At 42.2% G+C, this 25,668-nt stretch overlaps 1 long non-coding RNA gene across 2 annotated transcripts in view; it reads right to left on the bottom strand.

Moving 5' to 3' along the window:
* The window catches only part of LOC117358271, a 58,943-nt gene that overhangs the window by 26,123 nt on the left and 7,152 nt on the right, over positions 1-25,668 (bottom strand). For both annotated transcript variants that reach the window (XR_004538985.1, XR_004538986.1), the window contains exon 2: positions 1,549-1,640. This is a non-coding gene — a long non-coding RNA (uncharacterized LOC117358271). The remainder of the gene's footprint in view (positions 1-1,548; positions 1,641-25,668) is intronic.

A 25,668-nucleotide genomic window follows, 5' to 3' on the forward strand; every position in this document is an offset into this window, starting at 1 on the left:
CCAGAGTCTTATACAGGGAAATCAATACCTCCTTTTTCCTACTGGCCATACCTCTCCCTTTGCACCCTAGCATCCTTCTAGCTTTTACCATCACAACTAAGTCCCGCTCCTCTTTGTGCACAAAAATTCTTCACCCCCCTAAACTGTACCGTTCCCTCATTTTTTTGTAGCCTAAATGCATTTCTTAGCAGTAAATGCAAGAAATGCAAGGTCATACATTTCTTCAAGCTTTGCTAGGTCCTTCCTCATGTTATTCACACCATCAGAGGTGTCTACTCTATTGAAGATTTTGGTATCATCTACAAAGTGACAAATCTTAACTGACAGCCCTTCAGCAATATCACTTACAAAAATGTTAAAAAGAACAGGCCTAAGAACCGAACATTGAGGCACACCTCTGGTAACATCAGAGAGATCGCCATTGACTACTGTCCTCAATCACCTTCCACTCAACGTATTTGTGCCCCAGTTTGTCACTTTGGGGCCCATATTGAGAGCACTTAGTTTATTTATTAGATAGCTGTCAAAGGCTTTGCTAAAATCTAAATGCAACACATATAGCACACACCCTCTATATCATAGCATATCATACATTTTTCTTCTATACCACAATTTTTGACTAGGATTCAATGCGGTTTACAATAAGATTTTAGAGATCATGTACAATGATTAAAGCTTCATGAGACAGAATAGAAGGGTTCATGTTACTAGTTCGAGGAGAAAAGGTGGGTTTTAAAACTCTTCCTGAAGATATAGTATGTGCGTATTTGTCGAAGGTGAAATGGGAAATTGTTCCATATTCTGGGTCCCTGGAATGTGAAGGTGGATTCATGCAGTTTTTTCCAAAATATATGTGAAAGATGAGGAAAGTTTTGCAATCCTTATCTGGAATACCACAGTATAAGGAGTTGCAGTAATCTAGGTAGGGGAGAAGAACCACTTTTATGATTGTTCTGAAGTTCATTTGGCTTAGAACGGATCTGATTGCTCTTAGTTGCCTGATTCTGAAAAAGAATTTTATGACCAGTATGTTAATGTGGTCATTGAATGTAAGATCAGAGTTAAGGATTACACCCAGGGTCTTAGATGTTCTTTCTAGTTTAAATCTTTACTTCAATTTGGAATGAACTTCCTGTTGAGATTAGAACTACTTTCTCTCTTTACACTTTTAGAAAGTCTTTAAAAACATTACTTTTTCAACAGTCAATACATGAGTAACCTTACTGAGGATTTAGAAATGTGCTCTTGCTATATCAATTAATAGATTTTTTTTTAATTTAGCTTCGGTTTCCAACTCCTCGGGCAAAGTAGGAAGATGTCGTCTGCAAAGGAGAATAAGTGAGTTTGAGGTGTTGAGAATTTCCTTCCTAGGGCACTGAGGTATATATTGAACAGGTCATCTAGTCAAAGAAATTAATCAGATTTGGCTGATAAGACCTGCCTCTAGCGAATCCATTTTGCTTCAAGTACTGTAATCCATAGGAATCCAGAAACATCAATATTTAAAAGTGTTTCCATTAATTTACTTATCACAGAAGTCAGACTTACTGGCCTGTAGTTTCCTACTTCTCTTTTGCGTCCACTTTTGTTGAGAGGAACCACATCTGCCCTTCTCTAGTCTTCCGGTACCATTCCCAATTCTAGAGAAGAATTCAAAAGGTTAGTCAGCGAAGTTGCCAGAACTTCCCTAAGTTCTTTCAGTACCCTCAGATTTTACATTATCTTTTCCAATGTGTTCTTTTCCAATTGTGGTGATTTGCTTCTAAACATCATATCATCATCATTAAGAAAAAAGAATACAGTATAAAGAAAAACACATCCTCATCCCTGACAGAGCACCCCCAGAGGCCCCCCACATCATGACCTCACCCCAACAGAGACTCCCCCCCCCATAGAAGCCTCTTCTGGCACAAGACAGCCTCCCAACAGAGGCCCTCCTAGCTAAAGACACTTCACTCCAGCCCTGACATGGGCTTAGGCCCACAAGGGCTACCTTTGAATGCACTGGTGGTCCAGGGATGTTCTTCGGGCAGGAGCAAGGCCCGGTCTCTTCTCTCAGTCAGTACCTACAGGGAAATGGTTCCCCTAGTGGTAGTCTACCGCTAGGGGCCATGCTTCCGGGATGGGACTTACCCAGGGGGAATATGGTGCATCTCATTACTATGTACTTAACCCTTAACAATAAGCAAAATGATGCATTTATGAATGTTTTTGGTTCACTTCATGCATTCAGTTTAATAAAAATGTTTAACACGCATTACAGCTTTCTAATGTGTGCAGATTGATTGTATGTACATTATTTCATAGTCTAATGCATGTTAAATTGATTTCTTCTGCACTAATATTTTAATGGATGCTAATGAATCAAATGTGCCCAAACCAATACATATCCCTAGAGTACTAGATAGGTCTTAAACAAAGTGAGAGCGACTCAGATTGCAAAACTGGAAATCCAAAATAAAATCACTCATAGCAAATATACTGTGTACTTAAATGTTTTCTGTTGAACCACAAAAAGTAGTATTTGCACTTAGCTATCATAAAGTATCAGCATTATGATTATTTTGTTCTTAATTCACAGAATGTATTTACCCCAAAATTCTGTATATGGCATTTAGGTTGTGCCACATACAGTCAATTTGCTTACATAATTTAATTAATTAATTGACCAAATCAGCACTGATAATTAGCAATTAACACCTTGTAATTGACACTAATATGGCACTAATTAAAAGTTATATACACAACTTGGAAAGTGTGATTCTATAAAAAGTATGTGGCAGTTGCAGTGCATGAATTTGAAAAGGGGGCATGGCAAGGGGTAAATTGTAGGCAGTATATAATACGGTATTGTAGAATATGTTTGAACCACACACAACTTAGGTGCAGGCATTTACCCGTAGGCATGTTTTTAGCTGGCCTAAATGGCTGTGCTTAAAAGTTATGTGATACACAGGAGCTTAGCTAGATGGGCCATTTAGCCTTTATCTGCCATCATGTTTCTATAGAAGGTATGTAGAATCACGCTAAGCGCTGTTCTAGTTGCACCAATTTTGGGGGTACTACATATAGAATCAGGCCTTTAATGCGTAGTTTTCTCACAAGTAGGTACAAATCTTTAAAATTACAGATCATCAAAATAAACCTGTTCACCTTTTGCAAGTAAACAAACTATAAATTCTGTGTGAATATTATGTGATCCTTTATTACAATGGAGGAAATATGCATTGGTATGGTAAGAAAATATATCTGCAGTATTTTAGCATTGCATTTCTGTAATAGAGCATTGCAAAACAATGGGTTAGCATAAATAATCTGGAAAGGAAGAAAAGGAATACTTTTCCTGAAAAAGAATATTTTTTTAGCAAAAGATGGAACATTAAGGATCCCTTTTACAAAGCTGCTGTAAACACTAAACATAGAAACATAGAAATAGATGGCAGATAAGGACCACGGCCCATCTAGTCTGCCCACCCCAATGACCCTCCCCTACCTTTCTCTGTGAATAGATCCCACGTGTCTATCCCATTTGGCCTTAAAATCAGGCACGCTGCTGGCCTCAATAACCTGAAGTGGAAGACTATTCCAGCGATCAACCACCCTTTCAGTGAAAAATAATTTCCTGGTGTCCCCGTGCAGTTTCCCGCCCCTGATTTTCCACGGATGCCCCCTTGTTGCCGCGAGACCCTTGAAAAAGAAGATATCTTCTTCTCCTCGATGCAGCCTGTGAGATACTTGAATGTCTCGATCATGTCACCCCTCTCTCTGCGTTCCTCGAGTGAGTACAGCTGCAACTTATCCAGCCGTTCCTCGTACAGGAGATCCTTGAGTCCCTAGACCATCCGGGTGGCCATTCTCTGGACCGACTCCAGTCTCAGCACATCCTTACGGTAATGCGGCCTCCAGAATTGCACACAGTATTCCAGGTGGGGCCTCACCATGGATCTATACAATGGCATAATGACTTCAGGCTTATGGCTGACGAAACTCCTGCGTATGCAACCTATGATTTGCCTTGCCTTGGATGAAGCTTGCTCCACTTGATTGGCAGTCTTCATGTTCTCACTGACGATCACCCCTAAGTCTCGTTCTGCTTCAGTTCTTGTTAGGATCTCGCCATTAAGGGTGTAAGTCTTGCATGGATTTTGGCTGACCAGGTGCATGACTTTGCATTTTTTGGCATTGAAGCTGAGTTGCCAGGACCTAGACTAGCGCTCCAGTAGGAGTAGGTCGTGCATCATGTTGTCGGACATTGAATTTATGTCTGTTGTGCTTTTGCCCACTACATTGCTTAGTTTGGCATCATCGGCGAATAATGTTATTTTACCTCGCAGCCCTTCTGCCAAGTCTCTTATAAAGATGTTGAATAGGATTGGGCCCAGGACCAAGCCCTGCGGCACTCCACTGATTACCTCCGTCATTTCGGAGGGGGTGCCGTTCATCACTACCCTCTGAAGCCTACCTCCAAGCCAGTTCCCAACCCATTTCGTCAATGTGTTGCCCAATCCTATAGAACTCATCTTGCTCAGCAACCTGCGCTGTGGTACGCTATCGAATGCTTTACTGAAGTCCAGGTATACGATGTCCAGGGACTCCCCAACATCCAGCTTCCTCGTCACCCAGTCAAAGAAGCTGATCAGGTTGGATTGGCAGGATCTCCCCTTAGTAAATCCATGTTGACGGAGATCCCGTAGATTCTCCTCGTTCAGGATCATATCCAATTGGCGTTTGATTAGAGTTTCCATTAGTTTGCACACTAATGCATGCTTGCTACAGCAAAAAAATGGTGTACCACAGGACATGCTGAGGCAACCCATGGTAATTTCTGGATGTTTATGCACGACCCATAAACTAAAAAATAACCTTTATTTTTTTTGTCACAGGGGTCATATCTGGTAGCGGAGAGTAGGCATGCTCTGCGCTAAGCAGTTAGCACAGCTACATTGCCATGCACTGATTAGTGCATGCTTAACATGTGAGCCCTTAGGCCCAGATTCTATAAATGATGCCTAATGTTAGGTGTGCCTGGCCGATTTAGGCACTTAATTTTCTTAATTGGCTTATTCAGTGTTAATAATAATGGAAGGTGCCATGAAAATAAAATTAAAAGCCATTAAAAAATTAATTATGTGGTAGGCGCCTAACTTGGTAGACACCTATCACTTTAAAGTAGACGTCTACAACAAGACACCTACCAGCACATAGGTGTGGTTAGGGTCAATTAGGGGTTGATTTTGGGCATAGTTTGCCTAGGTGCACTCATTTAGGCCAGGAAAACCCAGGAAGTCAAACGACTAGAGGACAAGATACAGGAGCTAGAAGAACTCTACACCATGGAGGACCCAGTCAAGACAGCTGAAGACTTCATGAGTGAGAGACACATCGAAGAGGAAGTTAGAGAACTCGAAAATTTCATTGAGGAGGCATACAGGAGGAGGGTGGAAGAGGATAAACTTCAGATGAAAGATGAAGATATACCAACACCAACACGGAAGGGAGAACAAGAAGCAGATGACCCCAAAGAAGACACCCACAGAGGAACACCACAAGAGGGGGAGAAATTGGCTAATTGATGCCCAGAAGAGGAAAGAACAAAGCACACCGGGGACATTGACCTGAGACCGAAGCGAAAATTGAAGAAGGGAAAGTCAGCAATCCTAGTGGGAGACTCAGTCCTAAGGCATGTGGACAGCCATATAGCAGGAGGGAGAGAGGATCGACTGGTGACCTGCCTCCCAGGAGCAAGAACCAAGGACATCGTGGACAAAATTGGGAAGATCCTGGAAGGAGCGGAGACGGAAGAGACCGCAGTGATGATCCACATCGGGACTAATGATGTCAGCAGGAGAGACTACAGAAGGAGCACGCTGATAGAACAGTTCAAGATCCTGGGAATGAAGCTGAAGATGAGGACCCAGAAGATAGCGTTCTCAGAGATCCTACCGGTACCGAGGGCAGATGTGAAAAGGCAGGAGGAACTACAATCAATAAATGCATGGATGAGGAAATGGTGTGAGGAAGAAGGATTCCACTTCGTGAGGAACTGGACAACGTTCTGGGGCAAGAGCAAGCTCTACAGGAGAGATGGACTGCACCTGAGCACGGAGGGAACAAGACTTCTATCAAACAATGTCAAGAGAGGAATAGAACAGGCTTTAAACTAAGAGGAAGGGGAAAGCCGACAGTCGACCTAGCGTCGATGATTCGGAAGAAGGTATCACGTGATGATACTAAGGGAATGCAAGGCTCGGAAGAAACAACGGACAAATTACAGGAGTCGACTAACCCAGAAGAGGTTAGAAGGAGTGTACCAAAAGAGAAGACATTAAAGACCAAAACACAGGGAAAGGAAATGAAGACACTTAAATGCCAGGATCTAAACTGCATATATACTAATGCAAGGAGCCTTGAAAACAAAATGGGGGAATTGGAAGCCGTGGCCAATGCAGAAGACTTAGACATCATTGGAATCTCTGAAACATGGTGGAATGAGGAAAGCAAATGGGATACAACACTGCCGGGATTTAAGCTCTATCGCCAGGACAGGTCAGGACAGAAAGGAGGTGGAATAGCCCTATACATAAAAGAAACCATACAATCGACAATAATAGACACAGTGGAGACGACCAACAAGCTGGAATCGCTATGGGTTAAAATACCAGGTAGAAAGGGACATGAAATAAAAATGGGCCTATACTATCGTCCACCCGGGCAAACCGGAGATATCGATAAAGAAATGGAAGCCGAGATGAAACAAGAATGCAAAAACGATTGCACAGTTATTATGGGAGACTTCAACTACCCCAGGATAGACTGGAGTCTTGGAAACTCAAAATGCGCTAGGGAAACAGAATTCCTGGAGGCTACACAAGATTGCTTCATGGAGCAGCTTGTTAGAGAACCGACGAGAGGAAATGCCACTTTGATCTAATCCTAAATGGGTTAATGGGACCTGCAAAGGAAGTGGAAGTAGTGGGACCGTTGGGAAACAGTGACCATAACATGATCAAGTTCAAGGTTGAAGCAGGAATACCAAAAGGAAAGAGAACCATGGCAACAACTTTCAACTTCAGAAAAGGAAACTATGAAGCAATGAGGAAAATGGTAAGGAAGAAACTTAGGAACACTACCAAGAAATGGAGGATGGTAGAACATGCCTGGTCTTTTTTCAAGGACACGGTGAGCGAGGCGCAAAATCTGTACATCCCCAGATTCAGAAAGGGGAGCAAAAAGAGTCGAATAAAGGACCCGATATGGATGACTAAAATAGTGAAGGAAGCTATAAGTAATAAGAAAAATTCATTCAGGAGATGGAAAAAGGACAAAACTGAAGGGAACTGGATAGAGCACAGGAAGTATCAAAAACAATGTCACCGTGTGGTTCGAAAAGCCAAAAGAGAGTATGAAGAGAGGTTAGCCAGGGAGGCTCGAAATTTCAAACCGTTCTTCAGATATGTTAAAGGGAAACAGCCAGCTAGGGAGGAGGTGGGACCGCTGAATGATGGAGTCAGGAAGGGAGTAGTGAAGGAGGAGAAAGAAGTCCCGGAAAGACTGAACATGTTCTTTTCGTCTGTATTTACGAACGAAGACACAACCAACATACCGGAACCTGAGCAATTCTTCATTGGAAATCAAGCAGAAAAATTAACATTCATGGAAGTGAGCCTTGAAGATGTGCACAGGCAGATAGATAAACTAAAAATTGACAAATCTCCAGGTCCGGACGGAATCCATCCAAGGGTTCTGAAGGAACTAAAGGAGGAGATAGCAGAACTACTGCAGCAAATATGCAACCTATCCCTGGAAACAGGCGTGATCCCGGAGGATTGGAAGACGGCCAACATCATGCCCATCTTTAAAAAGGGATCAAGAGGTGACCCGGGAAACTACAGACCAGTGAGTCTGACCTCGGTTCCGGGAAAAATGGCGGAAGCACTGATAAAAGAAAACATCGATGATCACTTGGAAAGAAACAAACTTTTGATAACCAGCCAACATGGTTTCTGCAGGGGGAGATCGTGCCTAACCAACTTACTACACAGATGGACAGAGGTGACCCCATAGACATCATATACCTTGATTTCCAAAAAGCCTTTGACAAGGTGCCTCATGAACGATTACTCCAGAAACTGAAGAACCATGGAGTGGACGGAGACGTACATAGATGGATCAGAAACTGGTTGGCAGGTAGGAAACAAAGGGTAGGGTTGAAGGGCCACTACTCTGACTGGAGGAGGGTCACGAGTGGTGTTCCGCAGGGCTCGGTGCTCGGGCCGCTGTTATTTAATATATTCATAAATGATCTAGAAACAGGGACGAAGTGTGAGATAATAAAATTTGCAGATGACACCAAACTATTTAGGGGAGCTCGGACTAAAGAGGACTGTGAGGAATTGCAAAGAGACTTGAACAAACTAGGGGAATGGGCGACAAAATGGCAAATGAAGTTCAACGTTGAGAAATGTAAAGTATTGCATGTGGGAAGCAGAAACCCGAGGTACAACTATACGATGGGAGGGATGTTATTGAATGAGAGTACCCAAGAGAGGGATTTGGGGATAATGGTGGACAGGTCAATGAAGCCGACGGCACAGTGTGCAGCGGCTGCTAAGAGAGTGAATAGAATGCTAGGTATAATCAAGAAGGGTATTACAACCAGGACAAAAGAAGTTATCCTGCCGCTGTATCAGGCGATGGTGCGCCCACACCTGGAATACTGTGTCCAGTTTTGGTCGCCATACCTTAAGAAGGATATGGCGTTACTCGAGAGAGTTCAGAGAAGAGCGACACGTCTGATAAAAGGGATGGAAAACCTTTCATACGCTGAGAGATTGGAGAAACTGGGTCTCTTTTCCCTGGAGAAGAGGAGACTTAGAGGGGATATGATAGAGACTTATAAGATCATGAGGGGCATAGAGAGAGTAGAGAGGGACAGATTCTTCAAACTTTCAAAAAATAAAAGAACAAGAGGGCATTCGGAAAAGTTGAAAGGGGACAGATTCAATACGAATGCCAGGAAGTTCTTCTTTACCCAACGTGTGGTGGACACTTGGAATGCGCTTCCGGAGGACGTTATAGGGCAGAATACAGTACTGGGATTTAAGAGAGGATTGGACATTTTCCTGCTGGAAAAGGGAATAGAAGGGTATAAATAGAGGATTACTACTCAGGTCCTGGACCTGTTGGGCCGCCACGTGAGCGGACTGCTGGGCAAGATGGACCTCAGGTCTGACCCAGCAGAGGCATTGCTTATGTTCTTATGCCTAAATGACAGTGTGCCTAAGGATTCAATGCTTACTGGCCCCTAAGACCGCAATTCTATATACGGCGTCTAGCAGTTAATTAACAATAGCCTAGGTGTTAGGCACCATTTATAGATATTGTGTGATGGTAAGGGCCCTCACGCTAATCTGTTTTAATGGCCACATGCTAATAGTGAAATTAGCATGTGGCCATTAATACAAAAAATAGGAAATTCAGCCATTTTATCCTAGTGGTAAAAATGGCCTTGATACATAGGAAAGACCCATGTAAGGACATGCTAAGGCCACTTTTTACCACTGTTTGGTAAAAGGGCCTCTAAATACTCATGTATTACACAGTTACTTCATTTTCCACACGCTCATGAAGACTGAAAGGCTAACAAATGAAAGGTTAACTGAATATGAAATTAAGAAAATAAAATTAAACCCGTGGAAATGGTAAGGAAGTACCTTAAATACTTCAAAGCAAATGTTATTTTCATGAAAAGCAACACCGTGATTGGAATCAGTTTCCTAGCCTTAAGTTATTTTGTTCTAAAATTCTTTTGTAGATTATTCATAGAATTCACGTAGTCATGTTGGCTCTGATATTAGTGACTGTTTAGTGTTCTGCTTTCTCTCCTTTCTTTGCAGTTGATTTCATGTGATAAAGAGACATCGTGCCTTGGCATTCAAAGTTCCAGCTAAAATCCAATTCCCAGCATTCGTGTAAGTTTTGAAAAATAAATTTACAAAAATAGCCAGGCTATACCACAGAAGTCACAGAAAAGTAAAGGGGAAAAATGTGAGAGGTCAATATTCAAACAGCAGTTATACATGTTATGTCATGGAAAATGTATAATAGTTTTTAAAAATACCTGAGGGCCACCTCAGCAGAGACAGAACGAGGCTACTTGCAAGCAACATCAAGAGAGAAGTTGAGAAGTTTTTAAACTAGGAAGAAGGGGGTACCCGGAGGATACCGTGCAGGAAGATAGAGGAAAAGACTCACTGGATTACAGGCAAGGCAAATCGAAAGGGACACAAGAGGGAAGGAAATGAAAGAAAGGAACAGGCCACAAACTCACGTGTATATACACGAATGCAAGGAGCCTAAGGAATAAGATGGGTGAATTAGGAGCTATGGCACACAAAGATAACATGGACATCATCGGCATCACGGAAACATGGTGGACTGAGGAAAACGTCTGGGACACTGTGCTACCAGGATACAAACTATACCGCAGAGACAGAGTGGCTCAAAAAGGGGGGGCATTGCCATATACGTCAAAGAGGGAATTGAATATACTAGAGAGAATATGCCACAACAGATATCCATCTCTATGGGTCTCTATGGGTCAAAATTCCGGGAACAAATGGACTGGAAATGAAGATCGGCATCTACTACTGACCCCTAGGGCAGTCTGAAGAAATTGATGGAGAAATGACAGATGAGATTTAATGCAACTGGAAGGGAGGCAATGCAGTTATCATGGGTGACTTCAACTATCCGGGGATAGACTGGAACCTAGGCACCTCCAGCTGCGCTAGGGAGACCAAGTTCCTGGATGCTGTAGGCAATTGCTTCCTGGAACAACTTGTCAAGGAAAATACAAGAGGAAATGCAATTCTGGACTTAATTCTAAATGGACTGCGAGGACCGGCACAAGTTGTAGAAGTAGAAGAGACGCTGGGAAACAGCAATCACAAGATGATCTGCTTCGACCTGGACGCAGGGGCAAAACATCGGTCCAGAACGATGGCTATGGCACTGAACTTCCGAAAAGGGAATTACGAAGAGATGAGACTCATGGTGGGAAGAAAATTAAGAAGAGGATAAGCACTGTAAAAATTCTAGAAAAGCTTGGTCCCTTTTTAAGGACACAGTTACCGAGGCGCAAAATCTATATATACCACATATCAACAAGGGATCCAAGAGGGAAAAGAACAAGGAACCAGAGTGGTTCACTGTAGAGATGAAGGAAGCGATCAGAGACAAGAAAACTTCATTTAAGGAATGGAAAAAGTTAAGAACGGATGAAAACTGGAATAAGCACAAACAATATCAATGCAGGTGCCATAAGGCGGTAAAAGGGGCCAAAAGAGACTATGAGGAAAAAATAGCCAAGGAGGTGAAAAACTTCAAGCCATTCTTTTGATATATTAAGGGGAAACGACCCCCGAAGGAAGCAGTGGGACCATTGTATGACCATGGAATAAAGGGAGTGCTAAAGGAGGACAAAGCAATCGCTGACAACTGAACACATTTTTTTGCATCTGTATTTACCGAAGAGGATATACATGGGTTCCATGGAACCCATCAGGCTATATGCTGGAAACGAAGACAGGAAACTGACAGGGTTGACGTACAGTCTAGAAGAGGTATGCAGGCAGATCGATAGGCTTAAGAGCGATAAATCTCCAGTACCAGATGGCATCGATCCGACGGGCATCAAGGAAATGAAAGGGACTACAGATGAACTTCTTCAACTAATAGCCCACCTGTTGATCAAATCAGGAAAGATTCTGGAAGACTGGAAGGTGGCGAATGTTACGCCAATCTTCAAAAAAGGTTCGAGGGGAGATCCAGGAAACTACAGACCGGTGAGTCTGACCTCGGTACTGGGAAAGATGGTAGAGGCGCTGATAAAGGAACCATCATTGATCACCTTGACGGACGCAGTCTGATGAGGACCAGCCAGCACGGTTTCAGCAAAGGCAGATCTTGTTTGACAAACTTGCTGCACTTCTTTGAGGGAGTAAACAGGCAGATAGGCAGGGGCGACTAGGTGATTGAAAGCATACTGATTGCCTGGGTTTGGCGCTAAGGCCCTGAAGCAGTGGTTACCGGCCACAAAACGATTGTCGGCCTGGCCTGTTTGTGTTCAGTGGTTTTTACCATTAATCATTCTCGGCTATTTTTTGCTCCCACCTGCTAACTTTAACTTGTGCAAAAGTTTTTTGCCTATGATGCTGGGTGGAAGAGTGTGGGTACACCTCTCCGTTTGTTTGAGGCTTTTCTTTCGCTTAAGTAATAAGCTAGCTTTCTTGGCTTGTGTTTTGAAGTGATATTTTGAATCTTTGTACTATACTTCCCTCCATTCCTCCCTGTTTTTTGTGGTAGTATACAGGCCCCACACAACAAGAGAGTCGTGAGGATGAGATGTCAAGTGATCAGCCAAGGATGTATGGTTCAAAAGTCACTAGGGCTCAGAGACATATTTATCAATAAAGTGACTTTTGAACCACACACCCTTGGCTGATCACTTGACATCTCATTCTCACGACTCTCATGTTGTATGTTTCCCTTCGTCATTGAGGCCCGTCCTTGGCTTCCGATTCAGAAAACAGAACCCCAAATATTTTAATTGCAATCTAGGGAGCAGGTAAAGCGACTGCACATTAATCCCATCTCACAAAAGCTATTGATCCTGTCAGTCAACTTGATTAGATCCTTCCATGATAACATGGGAAAGGCTTAAGAAGCTTTTGATATATGCAGTGGGCTCAAACAGGAATATTTCCTTGCCATTACATTTTTAAGAACTTCTCTGCCCTCCTGATATAGCACACTTTTGCAAAATCAATTGCATGAATACACTTACATACAAGATGAAGAAATTGTTTAATTTACACACTACAGGTCACTGATAAATTCACACATGGGTAAAACTGTCACCACTTTATCTAGGCTTACAAAAACAGACTGGAAGAACAGCAAGTGTACAGAATAATAAAAATCAGCATTTGTGTAGTTTATGTATTGGCTTTTCTCTTATATATCAGTGAGACAGACACTTACTGTAGGATTTACATCAATAGAAGCTGAACAGTTTCCATATTCACTGCCTGAAGGGAATTCTTAACATCTCCTGGAAGGACAAAATCCCACACTTCAGTTCAAAAGTTTGTGCAAACATGACCTTTATTTTGCCATTAATACCTGTGAAATATCTGTCCAGGTTCGTAGTCACTGGGGGGAAAAAAAAAGCTCCATCAAGGCCTTAAAAAATATGAGAGAAGAGCCATGAGGATCCAGGAAGAAAGCTCGTAGAAAGAATCACTGAAATGCAAGCCATCTGGGTTTGTTCTTTGCTATGCTTGTTGTCATAGACTGTCATTCTTTTCTGGAGTTCTCTAGCCACAGAAGGTTCCGTGTTCATAAAGACCGAGAAGATCAGAAGGGAGATATACCCAGGACCTCTGAAGACCAAAGCAGCCCAAGAAGAACATGAAGAAGAATGACACTGCAATCACTATAATTATGAAATACAGAGAAAGATGTGCAATTTGCAAAGTCATTTAACCTTCCCCTTGTGTTCTCATTTTATATCTGATAAATAGTATAAATCTATAAAGTGGTTTGTTTTCATGTAGCAGAACCCTTACCTTTGGAATCTACTACTGGTAGCTCTTAGGCTAGAATCAGATTATAGGGGTGTTTTCTTGTGATTTTTAATGCATTTACTTTGTCTGTATTGTATTTTTATGTATTTTAATTGAATTGTAATTTGGGGGTGGGGGTGGAATTCTTGTGAATATCAGATGAATGATCAAATTAACTAAACTAAAGTAAATTAAAATGCAAACAAAAATGATTCATCACATTTTTGTGGAACAGCACAAAACATGGCATTATTGGAATTTTCAAGGAGTAAAAACATATATCTTAAAATAGTATATTTTCTTTTAGATTTAATTAAATTTGAAAGATCTTTTACAGGAATATAGATCAAATGAGGGGTCAAATTATTTCCATAAGGAACTGTTTTCTTTCCCCTGTTCCCTTGCTTTATAAGCAACCTGGTCAGATCACATTATATAAAGAAATGTCTTTTTGGTGTATTTTGTTAATTCCCTAAATAACCATATCCTTCAAGCTTTATTCAGAAAGAAGCACTTATCAATCAAAGAGATAACATTGTAAATTGAATCTTTTTAACAAACCATTTCCTCCCTTTGATTGTTTTTGGTTGGCTTTAACATCGGTGAAATATTTAATAAAACAGGCCAATGACAGCTGCTGCTAAAGCCAAATTAAAGCAGACTGCAAACTAAAGTATCCAGATCTAAAACACATATTAAATTAGTCCAAGCTCTCAGGTCAGTTTCAAAGCATGTTTCAAGTTAATGTTTTGTTTTTAGCAATGTAATGATTTAAGAACATTTTGCCTGGCAGTTCCTTTCAGCTTCTATGGACTCAGCTAAGTTCTTATAGAGCAGGGGTAGGCAATTCCGGTCCTCGAGAGCCACAGGCAGGTCATGTTTTCAGGATATCCACCATAAATATGCATGAGGTAGATTTGCATCTCAAGGAGACAGTGCATGCAAATCCATTTCATACATATTCATTGTGGATATCCTGAAAACCTGACCTGCCTGTGGCTCTCGAGGACCGGAATTGCCTACCCCTGTTATAGAGCTTAAACATACCACAGAAACTCCAGTTCACTGTGATACCATTTGAGATGTCAATAATATGTGATGAATCACATGTATATGAGGGAATAGTTTGTGCTTTAAACGCCTCTTCCTTTTACAAAATCACAAAAGCGGTTTTTAGTACCGGCTGGCGTGCTGAATGCTCTGCGTTACTCCTGGCACTCATAGAGTTCCTGTAAGCGTCGGGAGCAGCGCAGCGCATTCAGCGCACCTGCCTGATGAGTGCCAATTTTTAGGACAAGCGCCTCTCCGTCTAGGGGGGGACACGGTGACAAAAGGGCCGAGGCAGTTGCCCGGGGAGAAAGGGCTGGGAGGGGTCAAGGGAGAAGAGGGGAGGGGGAACAGGCAGGGAGCCAATCAGGGGCACGGACATAGGCACCGGGGCGTGGAAAGGGGGGGGGGGCAAAGGACCAGAACTGAGGCATAGGCTCCAGTTCAGACCTTACCAAGAGAGCGTCTCAGCGTTTTCCCTCCCACCCACCCCAAGGGACACTTGTCGCAGCTATAGATGCAAGTGGAAGATCATAGTGGGGTCATACGCACAGCATATGGCCAAGAAAACACTCAGCGTTATATTTTGGTGATAGCAAAGAAGTGGCAATGTATAGACCTGCAGAAGCAAAGGATGTAAACACTCTGAGGCATGTCTCCCTGCTTGGACGGCGGGGAGGCCGTGTGGCATTGACTTTGAAAACTGACAGGTGAAGGGCCCCTTCCTTGAACGGGATGGGGAGAAGGCGGGGACAGCTTGAATGGCTCTCCCAGGGGAACAACGTTAGCCTGGCCAGATAGGCTGGACAATCCATGGATGAGTTATTTCTTGTAAGAATCGATATATAGCAATATTATATTGTACAATGGTATCAATGTTCATTGCTGTGGAATATGATATTATGTATTGGTATCAAAATGTGCATCGTTAATGATTGTCCACGCATGTGCAGAGGCCCTCCAGATGGAGTATTATTAAACTTTAAAGTAAACAATCTAAAAAAAAATCCCACACATTTTTAATGCAAAAAGTAATGGCCACTCGTTATAATAATGAAATACAATTCTCTTGTGCAACTTAAAACAGATCTACTACTACTACATCTACTCTCTCGTTATCCTGTGAGAAAATTCAACAGTACCGGCTGTATAAGTGAATATAAATGTTAATTTTTATCTGACCCTTATGGACCTCCTGAAACCTATCCATGGACCCCAGGTTAAGACTCCCCTACATTAGATGAATGATTTGCCATATTCTGAGAGATTGCCATTTTTTTCCAATTGACTACTTAGGCTTGTATTTTGAGTCTGTGATTATTCCATATCAGTTTGTGTAGGATATTAATCCACTTTATTGTGGAATGATTTCCAAGTTCCATAAAGGCTGTCCTCATTGCCGTAGCAATTTCATTGTAGATATGTGATGGAACGGTGGACATAAAAGATGAGTATTTCAGATATGTAATTGTGCTCCCTTTGTTTTCAAAGGTTAACCAAGATGGAATTGGTGAGCTAAGAGAGCATAACAAATCTCTAGATCCTTCTCTTAGTATGAAAGTGACATGGTATTCATAGTAACTTTGGAAATTAACTCCTCCATGTTTATTATACAGTATACCCCCACAACTTCACAGTTCAGACTTCGCAGACTCAGTCAATCACGGTTTTTTTCCAAGTCTCCCCCGGTCATAATTATTTCCACTCTGAGCCTCTTTAAAAAAGTCCCAAAAACACAAGACAGCAGGAGGCAGAGCAGATTGACAGCCCACTGCAGACAGGCAGAAGTACTCGGCATCTCCGGCGAGATCCATGTAAAAAAAAAAAAAGCAGCAAAGTGGCGAACCACCTGCAGCCCTCTCTCGCCTCTGATCCCTGCCCTAAACCGCATCCAATTATCACGGTTTTTCAAAGTTTGCAGGTGCCCATGGAACACAACCACCACAAATTTGGGGGGAGTACTGTATTTTAATTTATCTAAACTAATAAGAGATATTTTGTTGTTCCTCAGAAATTTAAATAATAGTGATTCTTTGGAGTCCCCAGTTATGTCTAACACCTCCACTAGCAGGATACATATTTCAAATCTGTTATATTCTAATCACAAAATAGAAAATATAATTTTTTCTACATTTTGTTGTCTGGTCATTTTATTCTTCACATCATATTGGTCTCAGGCTCTGATTTCTGTTTCTATCTGTCTACTCTTAACTCATTTGCCAGGGTCTCCTGACTATTTAGCATGTCTTCTTTCTCCATTCTCACCATTCATCTTCTATCTCTGTGTATGATTTTCCCCCATGTTTAGCAAGCATCTCCCTTCTCTGTCCCCTATACTTACCTTTCTAGTATTTCCCCTGTGCCCATCTACCTGCCTTCATCATCTCATTATTCTATGATCCCTTCATGCTGTGTACAGTATCACTCCTCTATATCCCTATGCCCTGTATGTCCAGCATCTTCCTTCTATGTTCTTATTTCCCCCCATGTATAGCCATCTTCTAGCTGTGTCCATATACCCTCCCATATCTAGCATTGCCCCTCTGTGTCCATATACCACCTTCATGCAGATGTAGAATTCCCCTTTTTGTCCCAGTTCCTATGCTCCCATCCATGCCCACCATCTTCCCTCTTTTTGTATATCTCCCTGTGTCCAGCTTCTCTCCTCTCTTACTCCCTTATACCAATGTGTCTCTCACACTCTCTCTTTCCTCCCTCCACTATGTTCAGTATTTCATTCACTCTTCCTTCATCCCCTTGGTTCAGCTTTTTTCTTTCCCTTTACTTCTCTCTCTTCCTCCCTGCAGGTCCTGCACTTATTCCCGTTTCCTCTAGCCCCCTTCCCATGGGTCCAACACCTCTAGCCCGTCCCTTCAGCCCTTCCCTTCAGTGCCCAGGTGTGGATCTGACACCTCTCCATTCCCTCCAACTTCACTCCACCCATCACATAGGCCCAGCACATGTTTCCCTTCCCCCAATCCCCAGACCAGATCCAGCAATTGTCTCCCTCCCCTTCAGATCCAGCTGATCCACGTCCAGCAGCTCAAGCAACTCCCTCCCCTCTTTGCAAATACAGCAGCAGTTCCCCCTCATGGGTCAACAGCCCCCACCATCGCACCCTCCCCGTGGCCATCAAAAAAAATAATAACCTGTGTCTCTCCTGGCTGAGTCGGCCCCTTCGTGTTTCCCCGGGCGGGCTTACCAGCCTGTTTTATATGCTTCCTGCACGCATGGCTGATCCAACTGGAACCTTCTTGCTACCGAGTCCCTCCTTCTGATATAACTTCCGGCTGGAAGTTACATCAGAAGGAGGGATTCAGCTGCAAGTACATTCTGGTCAGATCAGCCCTGCATGCAGGAAGTGTCTATACAGGCAGGTAGTCCCACCCTGGGAAGCGCGAAGGGGCCGACCCAGGCAGGAGAGTCGCAGGCTTGTTTGGGGTTTTTTGCCGCTGGGCATCAGGAGGGTGCAAGGATGGGGGACTGTTGGACTCGCGAGGGGAGAACTGTTGCTGAACCCATGAAGGAAGGGGTCTGTTGGACTCACAAGGGAGGACTGTTGTATCCTTGAAGAGGGGAGGGGGGCTGCTGGACACGCGATCACACCGAGGAGGGCTGCTAACCAGGATGGGTGGGAAGGGAGCAGGAGGTAACTCGCAGCAGATACTTTACTGCGGGGACAAGGCCATTCACCACTCTACAGGGTGGTGAATGGCCTTGTCCCCATACCTGCTGCAACCAGACTTTGTTCCAACACATTCCTGCAGGTTATCCACAGATGATTTCCTGTCTAATATTGGATCTTGAACATAATTGAAGTCACCTACTATGATAAGGCATTCACTTTTAGAAGTTAAGGTTGATGCAACCTCATCAAAAAATACTTGATTATCGATATTAGGACCATACAGATTTAAAAAAAATATATCTTTATTCATTTTAAAGCCAAAAATAAGTGCAACATATTATACAGACGCTTTACACTTTAACAGCACTTAAATTCCATCAAATTATATTTTATGACAAATACATATATCATCCCCCCTTCCTAAATATCCAACAATTGCACTCAAATTAAAAGTATCACCCCACCCACCCACCCTGGATGTGTATGATCAAAGGGCTAAATCAATACTCACTCCTTACAGAATTTTGTCAATGGCTCCCAAGCATCCATAAATTTCCTATAATGTCCCTGTATACTCTCTGGTGGGAATTATTATGCCACACTTTTAAAATGGAACATATGAGGACCATACAGATTAAGAATTACTACAATTATGCCATTTATCTCGAGCTCTGCTTTCATCCATCTACCTTCAGTATTAGTAGAATGTGAGATAATATTTATATCTGGTCTCTCCTTTATAATAATGGTAACTCCATTTTTTTCTTCCCACTGTAGGAGAGAATAGAACAGGATGAGACCATTTAGAAGTTAATTTAGAATGATTCATGAATATTTAGATGAGTTTCTTGGATAAACATGATGTCTGCTTTGGATTTGAATATATAATCAAATATTTTTTTTTCCTTTAAATTGGATTGTGTATTCCTTTGACATTTAAAGTTAAACATATTAGCGACATGACCTTTCCTTAATTAGCATGAAGATGACTTTTAGTTGAGTAATTATATAAACCATTCAAAACTACTGATAACACAATATACAGTGAGCAATAATCAAAAGCAGGTATAAATGCCTTCACCTAGATTATTCAAGTACATGCATAGATTAGCATATTTTATGATCTGGATGCATACTTGCAAACTCTGTCCATGTTCTGCTCCATCCCTATGCATGCGCAACAGCAAAGTACACACCATCATGTTATTGTACATATTATTACCCCAACTGGTATTTGACAAAAGATCATTTATGTCTTATAAAATTACCCCAATGTGCTCTAATTTTGGGGTCCTTTTACTGACCTGCATTAGCACTAACACTTGTCTAACACAGTTTACAATGGAGTACCGCAGAACATGTTCAGGCATCCTATGGTGACTGCCAAATGTTCTCTTGAGAACTGCACACTAAAATGGATAAATACGAGATAGATTGATATGTTTTTTTTGAGGTGGTACTTTAATGGGCAGAGAGTGAGAATTTTGGCATTACAGTATAATCTCGTTACAACGGACTTTCAAGGGACCTGGAAAAATGGTTCGTTATATCCAGAGTCTGTTATATCCAGAGTTGCATTTTTTAAAAACTTATTTAGGTCAGCTTGAAACAACATTCAATCAATGAACAACCGTCACTGCACAACCATATCAGCAACATGAAGAACAAAACTCAGCAAAACATTGGTATGGCACGAAATGATTGCAAAACCAGAACACTAAAAGATGTTCTAAAGCAGTGGTCTCAAACTCGCGGCCCGGGGACCACATGCGGCCCGCCAGGTACTATTTTGAGGCCCTCGGTTTATTTATCATAATCACAAAAGTAAAATAAAATAGTTTCTTGATCATACGTCTCTTTAGCTATAAATTATAATGTTATTATTAGGACTTAGCCAAAAGGAAAGATTTATAAACTATAAAGAGTTTTACCTCATGCAAAATTGTCATTTCTTTAATAAGACATTAACTATTTTTTTTTTCTGCGGCCCTCCAAGTACCTACAAATCCAAAATGTGGCCCTGCAAAGGGTTTGAGTTTGAGACCACTGTTCTAAAGCATTATGTCGTACTGTACTAGAAAGAAAAATACTCTGTCATTTTCTTCTGGGCTGCATTTTGATACTATATCACCAGCATGTCACGCGCCTTGTAGGTGGAGCCTGCATGCCCGTTATATACGAAGGAAACTACAGCTAAAAGCGGCTCTGGGGACCAAATTGGATGTCCATTATATCAGAAAGTCTGTTATATGCGAGTCCGCTATATGCGATGATTTTCTGTATGTTTATAATGGCACACGGCCGGGACCAGCGGACCTCGTCCACTATAAGCGAGGTTCCATTATAATGAGATTATACTGTAATCAGTTTAACATAGCCATATTACTGTGCTTTAATTGTTTGGTGTACGTAGAGAATGACATGGGGACAAATTTGTTCCCATCCTGGTGGGATCTATCTCCATCCCTGTCCCATCCCCATGAGTTCTGCCCCTGCCCCTTCCCTGCAAGCTCTGTCTTTAACTAACTACGCAAGCCTCGAACACTTTAAAATCTTAAGTGTTTGAGGTTTGTGCAGATGAGGACAGAACTCGCAGGGATGGGATGGGGATGGGGATGGAGATAGATCCCACGGGGGTCAAATTTATCCCCATGTCATTCTCTAAATAGTACATGATAGTACTACAAAATGGATGGTAGTAAGTGCTCATGTAGTAAATGTTTTTAATGGCAACACTAACGATCATTGATGCAAAAAATACAAAAAGGCCATTTTTACCACAGCCATAAAAATGGCCTTAGCGTGTGAATAAAAACCCATGTAAAAATGTGCTAAAATCACTTTTTTTACTACAGCTAATTAAAAGTATCCCTTTGGTTGATAATCTGCATTAGGTGACACTCCTAAGTGTAGTTTATTAAAGAAGTCCTTTAATAATTTATAACTGTAGGAAGGTTTTTAAGAGTATAAATGATTTAGTAATCCATTTACTATAAGATGGTGGAAGACAACAAAATAATAGAGATGTGCATTTATTTTTGGATGAATGGTAGTATATGGTGCATGAAACCATTTTCACTTTCTACACCTCTAAACAAACCAAATGGACATGGACATAGAATAAATCAAAAATCCATTTGGTTTAGGCACCCATTACAGTCTACGGAGCAAGGAAAATAGCACTTATTTTGCTTGCTTAGTGAGAGGTTTGGTAGTGACTGAATCTGTGTGCCTTAGGAGTAGAAGCTAGTACTTACATCTGAACACATAAGAACTGCATAGCCATGGTATAAGTCAGCTGTTATCCAACAAGCCCCTGAAAGAGCCCATTGTATCACTATTTGGTTCTTAAAAATATATTCATGGTAGACTCCTTTGGGGGGCATGTCTTACTTTTTGCTGCACAAAGGATAAATATTTACTGACTTCTACCCTTGAAATTTCTGTGAAATCAGTTGTGGGTCTCCAGCCTCTGTTCCTTAGAGGTCTAAGAGATCACTTCCCAGTGAGCCTGGAAGTCAAGGTCAAGTCACTTTGGAAAGGAAAAAGAAGAAAGAGCAATTTGAAACTTTTTCACAAGCAGCCAAATTTATCCCATTCTCACTTCCAAAACCCATGGCTGATGATATCAACATGAATTTGACACCAGCATCATTTCCTTACCCTCTCTCCTTATATTTCAGATGGATGGAAACTTAGAAACATGATAGCAGATAAAGGCCGAATGGCCAATCCAGTTTGCCCCTCCACACCATCTACTATCTCCTCCCTAAGAAATTCTACATGCCTGAACAATGCTATCATGAATTCTGTCTTCGTCTCCACCACATCGACCGGGATTCTATTCCATGCATCTATGATCCTTTCAGTAAAGAAGTACTTTCTTACAGTACTCCTGAGCCTATCACCTTTTAACTTCATCCTATGTCCTCTTCTTCCAGAGTTTTCTTTCATTTGAAAAAGACTCTCCCCATGTACGTTAATGTCAAGGGGCCCCACTGAAAAAGAAAACTTTGATTTGGAAAGGCAATTGCAAAGGTGAGGGGAAGGGAAGCAGATGGGCCAACAAGGGGAATGGATGCCCAAGCCTTGAGGCTTCCTGGAGCTATGGAGCTGTTTGCCCTCCGCTTACACCGGCCCTGATTCCAAACGGGGCCTTACCACAAACTTATACAATGGCATTATCACCTCCCTTTTCCTACTGACCATTCCTCTCCTTATGCACCCAAGCATCTTCTTGGCTTTGACCGTTGCCTTTTCTACCTGTTTTGCCACTTTGAGATCACCACACAATCATCCCCAAGTCACGCTCATCTGTGCACATAAATTCTTTGCCACCTATACTAAACCATTCTCCTGAATTTTTGCAGTCTGAGTGCATGACCCTGCATTTTTTAACATTAAATCTTAGTTGCCAATTACCAGACCATTCTTCAAGATTCGCCAGATCCCATCTCTTTTTATCCACACCCTCCAGTGTGTCTACCCTATTACAGAGCTTGGTATCATCTGCAAAAAGACAAACTTTGTCAGACAGTCCTTCAGCAATATCTCTCACAAAGATGTTAAACAGATCCAGCCCAAGGACAGATCCCTGCAGCACTCCACTAATAATATCTTTTTCCTCTGAGAAAACTCCATTTACCACTACCCTTTATCTCCCTCCACTTGTCCAGTCCAGTTTATCACTTTAGGGTCTATATCGCATGCATTCAGTTTATCAGTCGCCTATGTGGCACTGTGTCAAAAGCTTTTCTACAGTACAAGTACACTACATCGAACGCCCCTCCCATATCCAACTGTTTGATCACTCAGTCAAAGAAATCAATCAGATTCACTATCCTCTGCTTAAGAAGCGTTTCCATTCGTTTACTTACCACCAAGGTCGGACTAACCAGCCTGTAATTCCCAGCATCCTCATTAGTTCTGTTCTTATGAAAAGGGACCACATTTGCCCTTCTCCAGTCCTCGTGGCCCACACCAGACTCTAAGGAAGCATTGAAAAGATGAGACAACGGAGCCACCAGAACCTCTCTGAGTTCTTTGAGTACCCTCAGATGAATCCCATCAGGCCCCATCACTTTGTCTATTTTTAATTTAGCAAGCTCCTTACAAACACAGACTTCTGAGAATCTTTCCAGATCTACTACACATCCATTCCCATGTGAGTTCATTTTTTGTAGTCCTACCCCCATTCTTTCATCTGTGAACACTGAACAGAAATAATTGTTAAGCAGTTCAACCTTATCCTTATGGGTATCTGCATATTTGTTCTCTTCACCCTTGAGCCTCACTATGCCATTTTGACACTTCTTTCTATCACTTACATATCTAAAAAAATATTTTGTCCACCAATTTTACCATATCAGCTATCTTTTCTTCCATTTGCATCTTTGCTTTTCTGATAGCTTTTCCTGCTTCTTGTAGCTTTTCCACATATTTTTGACTGTCTTTCTTTTTCTGCGACATCTTATAGTTTATGAAGGCTAACCTCTCTAACTTTTCAGCTACTATATTTGAGAACCAAAGCAGCCTTCTTTTCCTTTTATCTTTATGTACTTTCCTAACATGAAGGTTTGTCACCTTTAGAATAGCTCCTTTCAGTTTTGCCTACTGCTTTTCTACTTCATTCAGCTGTTCACATCCAACTAACTCCTCCTTGAGGTATTCCTCCATCTTGACAAAGCTAATTCTTTTGAAGTCTAGAACCTTAAAATTTGAGTAAGTTCTCTCAACCCTCATTTTAATATTGAACTTCATCATTATGTGATCACTAGATGCCAAATGATCACTCACCGTAACCGTTCAGAGTAGTTCAATCCTGTGTGGGTTCTGTTACTAACTGATAGAACAATTCTTCCTGTAGTGAATCCAAGATCTCCTTACTTCTAGATGACCCTGCAGCAGGGACGGTCTAATCAACATCAGGCATACTAAAATCACCTATCAGTAATAATTCCACTTTACTAGCTATCTTGTGAATGTCCTTAATTAAATCTTTGTCCATTTCTTCTGACTGTGAAGGAGGCCTGGATATCACACCAATGTAAATACATTTTCCATTCCTTCTCTCCAGATTAACCCACAGTACTTCTTCTATACCCCCTATGTTTCACAATTCTGTCACTTTAATATTATTCATAACTATAACGTCACTCCTCTACCCTTTTTATCTATCCTATCCCTCCTGAATAGATTATAGCCAGCTATAACTACATCCCAATCATGGTTCTCCATATAGACATCATATTGAAAAGACGTGAAAATGATCTGGCTTAAAGAAAGAAAGAGAGCAAAGAACACACATAGGGATTTAAGTCTGTATTTCAGAGACAAGTCAGTTTCTGAACTGCAAAGTTTACCAACTCTATAGTGAAAACAAGGCAGAAAATAAAAAGAAAAAGCACAGTCAGTATTGGTTCTATGTTACTCTTTTGTTGCCTTTGGGCTTTCCAGCCAATGTTGATGCTCCTTTGCTTCTCCTCCAGTACTTTGGGGTCCTTATTCGAGAATGACACGGTGGCAGTTACCCGCGGCTAGCCGCGGGTAGCCACCGGTAACCGGCTGAAACAGTGGGGGGGGAAGTGCTCACTGAGGGCACAGGGACAAGGCCATCTACCGCCCCATGGAGTGGTGAATGGCCTTGTCCCCACAGTTAAAGGAGGGAAGGCGCGTGGTCACCGATCGCGTGCGGCCCCCTCCCTACCTACCTACCTACGGCCAAATCTATCTCCCTCCCCCTTATCTTTGTGGCGCTTTAGTAAAGAAACTTACTGAAGCTGGCGAAGCCTGCCTGCCTGCCTGCAATCACGTATGTGTGGGCGGAAGCTTCTCCTCTGAAGCAACTTCCGGATGCGTCAAAGGAGAAGCTTCAGTCCACACACACGTGACTGCAGGCACAGGCAAGCAGTCTCCGCCGGCTTCAATAAGTTTCTTTACTAATGTGCCGTGAAGGTAAGGGGGAGGGAGGGAGATTCTCAGGCCGCTGAAGGGCAGTGAGTTAGTGAGAGGGAAGGGTGGATTCTGTGGGGACGGGGCGTTGAAGGAGACGGCAGGGATGGGTCGGGGCAGTGAAGGAGACGGCAGGGACGGGGCGGTGAAGGAGATGGTGGTCCGGTGATGGGGCAGTGATGGGGACAGATTTTTTTTCCCCGTGTCATTTTTTAGTCCTTATTCTACCGTTTGTGTCTCTTTGTTGTCCTTAAAGACAAATGGCAGTGGTAGTCTCTGAACAGTGGTGGTATCTGAACCTGGAGCTGGGGTGTACAGAAGAAAACTGTGTGCACAGCATCGGACAGGAGGAGCAGCAAGAATAGCTAAGGGAGAGGAAGAGGAGCAGGAGAAAGCTGTTTAAAAGCAGTTAAA

The sequence above is a fragment of the Geotrypetes seraphini genome, chromosome 1 (assembly GCF_902459505.1).
Source record: "Geotrypetes seraphini chromosome 1, aGeoSer1.1, whole genome shotgun sequence".
In the NCBI taxonomy this organism is placed as follows: domain Eukaryota; kingdom Metazoa; phylum Chordata; class Amphibia; order Gymnophiona; family Dermophiidae; genus Geotrypetes; species Geotrypetes seraphini.